This window comes from Eriocheir sinensis, unplaced genomic scaffold (genome assembly GCF_024679095.1).
Source record: "Eriocheir sinensis breed Jianghai 21 unplaced genomic scaffold, ASM2467909v1 Scaffold1054, whole genome shotgun sequence".
NCBI classification, from domain to species: Eukaryota; Metazoa; Arthropoda; class Malacostraca; order Decapoda; family Varunidae; genus Eriocheir; species Eriocheir sinensis.
This window is the reverse complement of record NW_026110357.1, coordinates 1-13,201: the sequence shown is the minus strand read 5'-3', so window position 1 is coordinate 13,201 and position 13,201 is coordinate 1.

Sequence of the window (13,201 nt, the reverse complement as noted above, 5' to 3'; positions counted from 1 at the left end):
AGGCTTAGCAAGAGAAAACTTCTCCACTGTGCAATAAAACACACAAATACTGATAATACTGAAATACAAATACTGATAGTCTTCTACCTCTTAAATTCCGCCGCAATGTTGCCTCTCTTTCTATCTTCTATTGATATTTCCACGCTGACTGCTCTTCTGAACTTGCTAACTGCATGCCTCCTGATAATACTGATAATAATGAAATACAAATACTGATAGTCTTCTACCTCTTAAATTCCGCCGCAATGTTGCCTCTCTTTCTATCTTCTACCGATATTTCCACGCTGACTGCTCTTCTGAACTTGCTAACTGCATGCCTCCCCCCCTCCCGCGGCCCCGCTGCACTCGACTTTCTACTCATGCTCATCCCTATACTGTCCAAACCCCTTATGCAAGAGTTAACCAGCATCTTCACTCTTTCATCCCTTACGCTGGTAAACTCTGGAACAATCTTCCTTCATCTGTACTTCCTCCTGCCTACGACTTGAACTCTTTCAAGAGGAGGGTATCAGGACATCTCTCCTCCCGTATTTGATCTTGCTTTCGGCCACCTCTTTTGTTTCTTTTTTAGGAGCAGCGAGTAGCGGGCTTTTTTTTTTATTATTGTTTTCTTTATTGTGTGTGCCCTTGAGCTGCCTCCTTTGTTGTAAAAAAAAAAAAAAAAATTGAATATAGGAGAAAAGAAAATGAATGATTAAATATAAAATGCGTAACAATGTTGCTCAATAAAAATAGTAAACATCCACACGCCAGAAAAATCAACAGCTGAAAAATCTAATAGATTAGATGCGGCCCTACACGCCTAAACACGTGAACATAATAATTCACCTGAAATCATGTTACAAGTGCTGTAATTACGGAAACCGTATGTAGTGTCAGCTAAAATGTGTTAAAAGCCTCGAAGACAGCAACTCGATACCCAGCTACTCAGCACCTGCGCGTCCTTCGCCTCGCCGGTGGCTGGGGCAGGACTGCAGGGGTGGCAGGGTCTGCCGTCCGTCGGCTGGTAGTGGTGGTGGGATTGGCGGCGGGCAGAGTATGTACGCCCGCCACAGTCACCCCTCCTGTCACAAAGTTGTCTGGCGAAGAAAAGAGCGCACCTACGACAGGCTGGGTCGTAGGTACATGATGAGGTGTCTCGAACGGTAAAAAAGGTAGAGAGACCCCCCCAGTGGAAAATATAGACTGTGTGGAGTTGATGAGCGGGGCCCCGCTGTGTGTGTGGCTGGGTGCTGACTTGACGCTCACGGGCCGGGAAGGTCGTGCGCTGCGTCAGTAGTACGCTAGAACTACACGCTTCACTGTCTCTGCCCTCACACACTCACTGAAGTTACGTATGAGAGAGATATATAACAATTCGGCGTATTTCGTAACCACGCTGCACACCATTTATGTTAACTTTCTTTAAGGTTCCTTTTAACGTGGTAAACGACGAGGCGGCCACCAGCCACTATTTTATGTTAAGTGATTAGTTTTAAGGCGCGAGTGTTATAGTGTTAGGGCGCGAACTGCTATCTCACGTCAGGTCCAGTGTACCGTTGCCTGCTTTCACAAGTTGATTGTAGTAGGTGAGATAACACAATAGCCTTTTAGTTCTCTCTCTCACAGGGCAATACCAATACAAAATGTAATTTTAACTATATTAACAGTTGTATATAAAGTTTACAGTTTAAGTGAGCAAGTTGCACGATTTGAGAGCCAGCCACACCAACGTGCCCGGGGCCGGCGAGCACCACTCTCCCGCCCGCTACCCGCTGTCTTCTCGGCTTCTCCCCCGTCTTCGCGTTGTCCGCTCGTTTTATTTGCTTGCAGTTCGTCCGGAAGGGTGGGGCTTCCGGTTGATGACGACTGATGAAAGTCATCATTTGTTGATCCTAGTGTCATCATTTCATCACAGCTTCTCACGGCCAAAAGCACAACGTGTTGTTAAAACATCCTGTTGTGTGACACCGACTGGGTGTCGGCACACGTACAGTCGCGATATGAAGTGATGTCGCCGTGTACGTTTATTTTCGATCACGCAAGTATCGTGATATATTTTCAAGAGTACCATTATTTTCCTGTATCTTCATCATAACTTGACTAAATATATTTTACAAGCTAGAAAAAAATAGAAAAGAAATATTCAGTGATGTTTTACGAAGAGTTCTCGAAATATTTTGACACAAAGTGTTTTCGTTCACCAAGGAACAAGTCAAATGAAGTCCAAATATCGACATATTACTCAAACAGAAAGTAGAATTATATTTTCATGATCATTGTTGACAACAATAAATCTAACGTATGCACAATATATAGGACATGCATAATTAGTAGATATCCTAAACTAGGATGGCATAATTTATTTAATTTATACTCTCGTTTGATGATGACGTCATCGCCCGCGCACCATACCTATTATTCACCCCTGACTCACTCTTTGCCTTTCGTGGTCAACATAACTATAACAAAAGCTTTCCGTGGACTTCTAATGCATGATAGTGATCAAGGGAAGATGCCCACAGCCTATAACTACCGTGGGATAGTCGGAGATGGAAAAATAAGAATAAGTAGCTTCAGAATAGTCGTGTTTTGTAACTCACTTTTTGCCGCCGATCGCAAACATCATTGCCTTTCTTGGTCAATATAACGATGACAAAAGCTTCATGTAGACTTCTAATGGTTGGAGGTGATCAATGGAACATGTCCACAGCTTATAAGTGCCATAGAATAATCGAGGAAGGTGGGGAAATATCAATGTATGGCTTAGAAATGGAGGTGGTGGTGCCGGCGGTAGGCTAATCGCAGCGTTGCCAAACATTAGGCTATGGTCCAGTGTTCGTAGAGGCCCGGAATTTCGATAGTTCAGATATGGCAACCCTACACATGAAGGCATTCTTCATTCATCATCATTACTGAGCAATGTTACTAAATATTTCAGTGCCCATGCTTATAATAAAAAGCCATCATAGTGAATAAAAGGTGTTTAAAGTGAAACCTTATTATTTGATCGTTTCTTAATCAATAAAACGCAAAGTAATGCCAGTAACTGTCCATTCGCTTCGTGTCATACTGAGCATGTGTATTAATAACTGCAGAAGACAGTTCATGGAATGACCCAGAATATATATATATATATATATATATATATATATATATATATATATATATATATATATATATATATATATATATATATATATATCGCCTAAATCTGAACAACGCATAACAACTGTTTTGCAAAGATAAGCACACGACGTGAACTAAATCATTTCAAGGTTGCCTTCAGCACTGAAGACAACACATGACATTCGCTGTCGCATTTTTTTAAACAAATGAATGTATAATTGTAATTCAGGTACTACTATGCTATTTTACCGTGTTTTACATCACAAGGTATTATGGATTATCATTAAAAGGGAACATTATAACATAACCAATAAATACACATCACTTCCGTTACCTTCAAATGCTCCCGTACGAAACATTTTGAGAGCGGCGACATCACTTCATATCGCGACTGTACATTCATACATTCTCATGTACATTATAATATACACATTACACCCCGCTCCGCACCCGCACCGTGCCACACGCGCTCAATACCTCTCGCTTCCTCTCATATGTCAGCTATTTACTACCTTTAAATTAAATTGATTAATTAGCTAATTCTAAAAGGTCATATAGTGTTAAGATTGTTTCGTTTGTAGGATAATAACAAAGATTTAGTATAAATACTACGACACTTGACAACGTTGGAATACAACGTTATACAAAATATTTGTTATTATCCTAAAAACAAAACAACCTCAACCCTATATGACCTTTTTGAATTAGCCAATTATTTAATCAAATTCATTTAACCCATTCAGTGCTTGCGGCACAGCGTTTGTGCCACTTTCCTCCTCGGCTCTGTAAAGCATATATCTTACGTTTTGTGACATAACTCGCTCGTCAATACTATATTTGTAATTATTTGGCAGATTTCCAATGTTTTAGTTGTGAGAAACGGCGTTATAAATATAGATTACATAAAACACTATATTAAATGATTTCAAGGTACGACAATTGCTGTTGCTTGGATTCTAGCGACATGTGGCAACTGTACGAGATAGCCGACGCTGTCAGTCGCAAGCAACATGGCAAGTGGGGATGACGCGCAAAATTTGTCTGGAGACGATGCCAGCTTTATTGATTCAGTCTTCCAGCTAATTGATTCTGACGAGTCCTCTGCGACTGAGGAATACATGACTGATAACGGTAGGGGCAGGTCATTTTACTTGTGCCTCAAAAATAAAAAAATAAAAAAAACATGATTATATGTTAGGCGCATTATTCTAACCTTCTTCTTTTATTTTACAGGCAGTTCAGGGAATTCTGACATTAGTGACAGTGAAGGTGAGGTAGTAGTACGAAAATAAAATGGTAGAAACGATAATTACATATGTAGGGAGCAAGGTAACGATGTAGACCTTCCTGTAAAATAACTCCAGTGTGAGCGTGCTGTTTCTAGGCGACACACACACACACACACACATAGACACCCACCCACACCACCCCCTCCTTTTCTCCACCACCCCCCTACATTAGGGTTATGACTCGAAATGAAAATTTTTTGCCTGGTATGAATTTTAATGAACAATTTGCTGCTAATCACAAAAAAATAGTCCATTTTATTTACATTTGAAAAAATGTCCCCCACACAAGCAGTTATCCATTTGGAACATTTCATTGTCTGGCGTTAGTGTAGAAATTAATTGCAAATTAGATATTGTTGGTGACTACAAACCGATCATGTAAATACTTGTCCTTTTTGCATATTTTACTCAGTTCTTCCATCACTTTCACAGCTCTCTCAGCTATCATGTTTGAGCGTGGAATATCAAGCACTGATGGTTCCTTGTTCCAATGAGTTTTCAAGCATTTCAGGGCACCGGCACAACCCGACTCGGTAACACCAAGGAAGAGGCTGTTATAGCTTGTTTCCTTAAATTTTTGATTGGTGAACCATGCTTCTTGCCAGCTGTTGGCGATGAAACTTAGTGGACGTTCCAACATGTTGCGCCACGATGGTAGTAAAAAATATGCAATGAGCGCATAGATGGCCCTCGAATTCCAGCGGGCACTGTTTAATGAAGGCAGTTTCCGCCATTTGATAAATGGGAATGAAGCATGCTTCTTGTAATGTTGGAATGCCTGGCAGAGTTCATACAAGAACTTAAAATCATCTCTCCAGCCTGGGTTTTCATCCATTTCTATTTGAGTCTCTGCCTTGTACTCACTTTGTAGGTAATTGTAATTTTCTAACAGTTCATCGACAAATTTGTAGTTCAGACTCGGTTTGGTGGTCTTTTCAGAAACATAGAAGTCAAGAATATGCTTCAATATTCTGTCTAATATGTGATGCTGACACCCAATGTACTGAGGCATGTCTAACCCCTTTCCAGTCATAGCTCTCTGTATTCTCGCAACAACACCGTTTAATCGTCCAGTGTTTACTGAAGTCGTATCGCATATGATCATTTTAATGCTTGACCAAGCATCATATTCATCAATCACTTTCTCCAGCGCATCATATATATCTTTTGAAGATCCACTTTTGCACCGTACAACACCCAGCCTAATATCTCTAGCTGCACTTTTAAGGCAAAGTACTTGATATTCCTGTTTTACTAATCTTTTCCCATCAAAGTGGAGACAATAATCCTTCTCTTGCGTCAACAGTGACTTAATCTCATCTTTCTTTTTTTCTGCAAGTCTAATGACTCCTCGCCATACTCCTGATTGTGTAGGTGTAGGAAGAATCACGCCTTCTTCTGCAATACTTGCACAAACTTTAGATGCTTTGTTGGTAGACAGATTCTGGCAGCTCACTAATTTTGTGGCCTGGTATGTGGCAGATGACTTTTTCTTGTGACTGGCTCTGGCTCATCAGAACTGTCCTCTGTTTCACTGCTAATATTGTCACCTAATGTACCAGAGTCACTTTCCATATTAGACGACTCATCAGAACTGTCACCTGTTTCACTGCTAACATTGTCATCTAAGGCACCAGATTCACTTTCCATGTAAGATGTATTAGCAAATTGTTCATTTGATATAGGATCATGTAACTGTATTTATTAAGGATGTATGGAAGATTGAGGCGCTGGTTTGTGAGTTGTGTATCCAACCTTTCCACCTGACTCTACTTGCTTGTAATAGAGCGCTCTATCCTCACGACACAACCAAACACCATCAACTTTAGTGATGTCAAATATGCTTTGCATACCATTCAAAAAGTCTTTCTTTGGTCTACGTTGGTTCTTCTCATACAAAAGTATCAGTTTGGTCAGCCGTGCGTTAATGGCTTGCTGACTGAGAGTAGGAAAGCTGAATTTTCCCCACAAATCTGATAATTCTTGACATATCCGTTGTAGCCTAGTAGCTTTCAATTTGTCTTCATCCAGCAACATGTGATATCTTCCCAAAATATGCCGCTTTTGAGGTAGCCTGGTGAAACTTGTTAAACAGTCAACACGAGGAAGGTCACGCCGTTTTGTATGAATGGATGATGGTAGATTGCAAGCCCATTTTCGAGAGTTTTTTTCAACAGTATCACCAGATTTAAAGTATGCCATTTCTATTGTTACTCTGAAACATAAGAAAATAAGTTTGTTAGGACTGCAATTCTTCATCTTAATAAGACTATAACACTATTATAATAAATAAAACAAAAGTAGATAAAGATTATAATAAAAACATTACTACATAATTTACCTGATGAGAGTCAAACAACACACCCAATCGCTTTCAAGTCTAAGAGGGAACTGAAGCTACTCAGCCAGGCCCGACAAACTGATGATATTGTGTGGGTGTATTGCATCATCCAACGTTTCCATTGACGAAAATTACCCAAGGCTTCTCTTCAAGGGTTTAAATCTTCCTCGCTTGTGATCAATTATCACGTATACAAAATTATGAATAAGAATTTTCTGAAACCTAAGTTATAAACAAGGCATTACTCACACTGCTAGAATAAATAAAAAATATTTATTATTATATGTTTTATATCACAAAATGCATAAAAATGCCTGAAAATTTTTTCTATTAAAATTCCCTTCTATGATGAGAACTCCGTAACTATAAAAGCATTGGTGGGGGACCTTTTTTCACGCAAAACCACAATAATTGTGATTTATATAATGAACGATTAGAACCTCATCACATGGCATAGCAGGAATTTCAAATTTCGCCAAAAAAATTTTTTGTCATAACCCTACCCTACATAGGTCAGATCCCCATACCCACCCACCTCATTTTTGCACTTTTAGTAGGCTATGCCTACCAACTATTTATAATAATTGTAATAATAATGATAATAATAATAAAGCCATTATTACACACACACACACACACACACACACACACAGCACCCTCCCCCTACATACGTCAGATTCCCATACTCACCCACCTCATTTTTGCACTTTTAGTAGGCTATGCCTACTAATCATTTATAAAAATTGCAATAATAATGATAATAATAATAATAAAATAATAATAATAATAGTCATTATTGCACACACAACACACACACACACACACACACACACACACAGCACACCCTCCCCCTACATCAGTCAGATCCCCATACCCATCAACCTCATTTTTTGCACTTTTAGTAGGCAATGCTTACTAACTATTTATAATAATTGTAATAATAATAAAGCCATTATTACACACACACACACACACACACACACACACACACACACACACACACACACACATTAGCACAAGTCGCAGTAGACGGGGTGACTATAGTAATAAAAGTAGCAACATTGAAGGCTTGGATCGCCTTGTTGGACCTTGAGTTTTTTTTTTTTTTTTTTTTACAACAAAGGAGGCAGCTCAAAGGCACAAAAAAACAATAATAAAAAAAAGCCCGCTAATCGCTGCTCTTAAAAAAAGAATCAGAAGAGGTGGCCAAAAGCAAGGTCAGATTTGGAATGAGGTGTCCTGATACCCTCCTCTTGAAAGAGTTCAAGTCGTAGGCAGGAGGAAATACAGATAAAGGAAGATTGTTCCAGAGTTTACCAGCGTGAGGGATGTAAGAGTGAAGATGCTGGTTAACTCTTGCATAAGGGGTTTGGACGGTATAGGGATGAGCATGAGTAGAAAGTCGTGTGCAGCGGGGCCGCGGGAGGGGGGGAGGCATGCAGTTAGCAAGTTCAGAAGAGCAGTCAGCGTGGAAATATCGATAGAAGATAGAAAGAGCGGCAACATCGCGGCGGAATTTAAGAGGTAGAAGACTATCAGTAGGAGGAGGAGAGCTGATGAGACGAAGAGCCTTAGCCTCCACTCTGTCCAGAAGAGCTGTGTGGGTGGAGCCCCCCACACGTGAGATGCATACTCCATACGAGGGCGGACAAGGCCCCTGTATATGGATATCAACTGCGCGGGGGAGAAGAACTGGCGGAGACGATACAGAACGCCCAACCTCGAGGAAGCTGATTTAGCGAGAGGAGATATGAAGTTTCAGTTGAGATTTTGAGTTAAGGATAGACTGAGGATAGTTTTGAGGCATTGAAGGACACAAGGTTCCTTCTGCCCCAGTCGGAAATGATAGCAAGGTCTGAGGTTAAGCGTTCTGCAGCCTCCAGTCTGGAGTCGTGTACTTCCTGTTGAGAGGGTCTTCTATTGAAAGAAGTTGAATAATGCAGAGTGGAGTCGTCGGCGTACGAGTGAACAGGACAGTTTGTTATGGAAAGAAGATCATTGATGAATAACAGGAAGAGAGTGGGTGATAGGACAGAGCCCTGTGGAACGCCACTGTTGATAGATTTAGGGGAAGAGCAGTGACCGTCTACCACCGCAGAGATAGAACGGCCGGAAAGGAAACTGGAGATAAAGGAACAGAGAGAGGGATAGAATCCGAAAGAGGGCAGTTTAGAAAGCAAAGACTGGACTGGACTAGACTCTATCGAAGGCTTTCGATATGTCTAGCGCAACAGAGAAAGTTTCACCGAAACTGCTAAGAGAGGATGACCAAGAGTCAGTTAAGAGAGCAAGAAGATTGCCAGTAGAACGCCCCTTGCGGAATCCATACTGGCGATCAGATAGAAGATTAGAAGTGGAAAGGTGCTTTTGAATCTTCCGGTTAAGGATTGATTCAAAAGCTTTAGACAGACATGAAAGTAAAGCTATTGGGCGGTAGTTTGAGGGATTGGAGCGGTCACCCTTCTTAGGCACAGGCTGTACAAAGGCATACTTCCAGCAGGAAGGAAAGATAGATGTTGATAGGCAAAGACGAAAGAGTTTGACCAGGCAGGGTGTCAGCACAGAAGCACATTTTTTAAGGACAATAGGAGGCACTCCATCAGGTCCATAAGCCTTCTGAGAGTTGAGGCCAGAGAGGGCATAGAAAACATCATTAGGAAGAATCTTAATAACAGGCATAAAGGAGTCAGAGGGGGGATGAGTAGGAGGAATATGCCCAGAATCGTCCAAGGTGGAGTTCTTACAGAAAGTTTGATCGAAGAGTTCAGCCTTAGAGACAGATGAGACGGCAGTGCTGCCGTCAGGGTTAAGGAGAGGAGGGAAAGAGGAAGAAGTGAAATTGAGGGATATATTTTTGGCTAGATGCCAGAAGTCACGAGAAAAAAATGGAAGAGGCAAGGTGTTGACATTTTCTATTTATAAAAGAAGTTTTAGTAATTCGGAGAATAGATTTGGCACGATTCCGGGCTGAAATGTATAGATCAAAGTTAGTGGGAGTTTGAAGGCTCTGGAACCTTTTGTAAGCTGCCTCTCTATCTTTAATAGCACGAGAACAAGCATGATTAAACCAAGGCTTTTTAGCATGAGGAGTAGAGAAAGTACGTGGAATGTATGCCTCCATTCCAGAGACAATCACCTCTGTGATGCGCAAAGCACACACAGAGGGGTCTCTCTCCTGGAAGCAGTAATCATTCCACGGGAAATCGGAAAAGTACATCCTCAGGTCGTCCCACTGAGCTGAAGCAAAATGCCAGAAGCATCGCCTCCTCGGTGGGTCCAAAGGATGTGCTTGAGCGATAGGACAGGATACAGAAATAAGGTTATGATCGGAGGAGCCCAACGGAGAGAACAGTTTGACAGAGTAAGCAGAAGGATTAGAGGTAAGGAAGAGGTCTAGAATGTTGGGCCTGTCTCCAAGACGGTCGGGAATACGAGTAGGGTGCTGAACCAGCTGCTCTAGGTCGTTGAGGAGAGCAAAGTTTAAGGCTTGTTCACCAGGCTGGTCAGTGAAAGAGGATGAAAGCCAAAGCTGGTGGTGAACATTGAAATCTCCCAAGATGGAGATTTCAGCGAAGGGAGAGTGGGTCAAGATGCGCTCCACTTTAGAGTTCAAATAGTCAAAGAGTTTTACATAGTTGGTAGAGTTAGGTGAGAGATAAACAGCACAGATGTATTTAGTAATAGAATGACAATGAAGTCTTAGCCAGATGGTGGATAATTCAGAAGAGTCAAGGTCGTGGGCACGAGAGCAAGTGATGTCGTTGCGCACGTAGGCGCAACATCCAGCTTTGGATTGAAATTTAGGAGAGAGATAGTAGGAGGGAACAGAGTAGAGGTTGCTGTCAGTAGCCTCAGAAACCTGTGTTTCGGTGAGGAAGAGAAGGTGAGGTTTAGAGGAGGAGAGATGGTGTTCCACAGAATGAAAATTAGAACGGAGACCGCGAATGTTGCAGAAATTGATAAGGAGGAGGTTCGAGGAGTTATCAGGACACCTCTCAAGTCGGCAGCCAGAAGGGGAGTCCTCCCTGGGGGAATTTGTGGTCCCCCCCCCCAGGCGGGGACCTGAGGAGTTATTTTTTCGCCATGTTGAATTTTGAATTTTGGGAAAAGGTGTGTGTGTTTTGTGAATGTAGTGGTGTAGAAAGAAGAGGAACTGTCTTTAGAGAGCATGCTGAACTGCTCTCTGGTGTTGATGAGACAAAAGGGAAACGGTTAGTGAGGACATGGGAAGGGTCTTTGAAGGGCTTCAGCACCCTCCTCGCTTCCCATATATCCTCACCGGGAGTAGCTCACGCCCGTTCGGTAGGTGTCTTCCTACGGCAACGACTCCATAGAGATCACGAGAATCTTTGGTGGGAAGTAAACGAAGTCAGGAGACACTCACGTCCTCCCCGCCCACACAGGCGTGCGTGTGTGTGTGTCTATATATATATATATATATATATATATATATATATATATATATATATATATATATATATATATATATATATAAATAAACACACACATACACATACAGAGAGAGAGAGAGAGAGAGAGAGAGAGAGAGAGAGAGAGAGAGAGAGAGAGAGAGAGAGAGATTTACATAGATAGATAGATTTACATAGAAAATCAGACCACACAGACCCCATGGTCCAGACTAGGTGGTCTGTCCTTCAAAACCTAAGTGATTTTACATTAATTAGAAGGCTCCAAAACGTTGCATTTCTACTCTAGTTGATGTTAAGTTGAAGGAAGTGACGGTCGAGCTTGTTTTTAAAGGAGTCAATCGTCTTACACTGGACCACTGATGGTGGGAGCTTATTCCAAATTCGCACTACAACGTTGGTGAAGAAAAAAATGGTGCAGTCTGAATTTACTTGTCTACATCTGAGTTTTACGCCATTGTTCCTCGTACGCAAAGTGTCATCGATCATAAACAATGTTGATCTGTCTACATTCGTGAACCCATTAAGTATTTTAAAACATTCGATCAGTTTTCCTCGGAGGCGACGTTTCTCAAGAGAGAACATGTTAAGGGTAGAAAGCCTTTCTTCGTAGGATTTGAAGCTCAAGGAAGGGATCATTTTTGTTACCCGACGCTGAACACCTTCTAATTTAGCAATGTCCTTTGCATGGTGGGGAGACCAAAACTGTACCGCATATTCCAAGTGGGGTCTGACTAAACTATTGTAGAGCGAAAGTATTACATCTTTATTCTTGAATAAAAAATTTCTTTTAATGAAGCACAACATCCTGTTCGCTTTATTTGCTGTATCAGGACACCTCTCCTCCCGAAACTGACTTATCTTTCGGCCACCTCTTTGGATTCTTTTTAGGAGTAGCGGTTTTTTTTTTTTTTTTTACTTTTTTTTTTTTTTTGTGTCTCCTTTGCTGCATCGATGCATTGCTGTGATAATTTGAGGTTTGACGCGATTTTGACCCCCAAGTCCTTGACGCATTGAACGCTTTTGAGTTTAACGCCGCGCATTTCGTAATCGAACTTCTTATTCCTCGTTCCAACTTGAAGGACCTGGCACTTTACGTTAAAGGGCATCTCCCATCTATCCGACCAAGCTGAAATTTTGTGCAAATCCTCTTGGAGGCTTTGCCTGTCTTCGTCAGTGAGAACCGAGTTACCAATCTTTGTTTCGTCTGCAAAGTTACTAATGCAATTATTGAATCCAACATCCACGTCGTTGATGTAAATCATGAAGAGCACTGGCCCAAGAACCGAGCCCTGAGGGACGCCACTAGTGACCGGCGCCCACTCTGAGTTAAATCCATCAATCACCACTCATTGTTGTCTGTTGCTCAACCAATTCGCGATCCATTGGTTTACTTGACCGTCAGTACCTATTTGCTTTAATTTGTAAAGTAATTTACGATGTGGGACTTTATCAAACGCTTTCTGGAAATCAAGATAGACTACGTCCAGTGATTTGGTTACGTCATAAAAAGTGAAGAGGTTGTTATAAAAGGTTAATAGGTTTGATAGGCAGGATCTTTTGTTAAGAAAGCCATGTTGTGAGTCCCCAATTAATGAGTGGCTTTCAAGGTAACTCACAATTTTGTCTCTAATTATCCTCTCAAGTAGCTTACCTACAACCGAAGTTAGACTAATGGGCCTGTAATTACCTGGCACTTTTTTGTCTCCTTTCTTAAAAATCGGTGTCACATTAGCCTTTTTCCAATCCAAAGGGACGATGCCTTGTCGCAATGACATATTGAATACGGTTGTGAGGGGGGAGAGTATTTCGCTCTTTGTTTCTTTGAGCAGAGTAGGATATACTTTGTCAGGTCCAGGACTTTTATTTGTTTTAAGTGATTGGAGGGCTTTAAGGACTTCACCGGTTGTTATTTCAAAGTTAGGCAATGCGTACTCGGGATTTACATTAGTACTGGTGTTGGTGGTAGTGGTGGGAGGGGGCGGGGGACTTTGGTACGTGTTTCAAACGTACGTGGTCACATATCATTTAAGTTC